Consider the following 1,103-nt stretch of genomic DNA (forward strand, 5'->3'; position numbering starts at 1 on the left):
GTTTGGCTCGAGCAGGCTAGTTCCTAAGATCTGTTCGTGAGTGCCCAGGAAAGAAACCTTGGTTCTTGGGAGTTACAAGACCTTTACAAGCCTTTCTTCCATAAACAGAGGTTCACCAATTCTTCGCCTCTCCCTGATTCTTGGAAGATCTCTAAAATTCAAGCAGGGAGCAGCAGAGCAGGCAGCACTGACGTTGTTGCAATGTTGCAAGGCAAAAGCAGTAAGTGCTTTTGCTCCTTTCCACCAATGCGTTCCAAACCAGCAGAATCAATCCAACCATCAAGTTCCAAAAGGAAGGTAAATTAATTTATAATCTTTTTCTCTCGAATGGTTCGGTGCTGTGACGAAGTTTCAAATGCTGAATTTTGTTTTGATTATCATTGTACCTTCGCAGAAAGGAATTAATCTGAAAGAGAGGTTTAGCAGCATGTACCCGCTGTAGAGTTTTATTCTTCTGATACGTGGGTCATGGAGGAAAACTTTGATGGGCAGAAAACCCATCAAAGGCTCCCCTTATTCTCGAGGTTTGGCTCTTCACTTTTTTTCCCAACATTTGGAGAGCCAAAGATAATAGCCAAATCGTGAATGTATAAATTGCTCATAGAATTTGTTGTGCAAAACACAGGGGAAATTACCAAATGCTCAGTACCTTAAAGGGTTGTATGGCCACGGAAACAAAGTGGAGGACGAACAGATCCGACCCGAGAATGTTTCATTAGTCACCTACACAGGCGGAGACACAACCACCCCCTGCCGGGAACTCAACGGAACTCTACTCGCGCCGGCACGCGCGCGTCAGAAGGCGGCCACCCCGAGTTCGGAAGACACCCCCACGCCTGCGGCAAAGCACACATCACCTCATGTTCACTCGAACACGTCTCGCGGCGAATCACCGAATCGCCCGGCTCCGGAAAATCAGGAGCAGCAGCAGAGACACAGAGAGGACATTGGCTGATAGATGATGACGATGATAGAACTGAGTTTAGTGTGCTCCAACATGGAATTGGAAGACGATTTTTTCGTGGGTTTTGGATGGATTTCATAGTCGTCCCCCGTGACTGACAATTGCTTTCTCCGATCACTTCCCGAGCGAGCTTCCAGTT

This window comes from Henckelia pumila, chromosome 3, assembly GCF_033568475.1.
Source record: "Henckelia pumila isolate YLH828 chromosome 3, ASM3356847v2, whole genome shotgun sequence".
Taxonomy (NCBI): Eukaryota; Viridiplantae; Streptophyta; class Magnoliopsida; order Lamiales; family Gesneriaceae; genus Henckelia; species Henckelia pumila.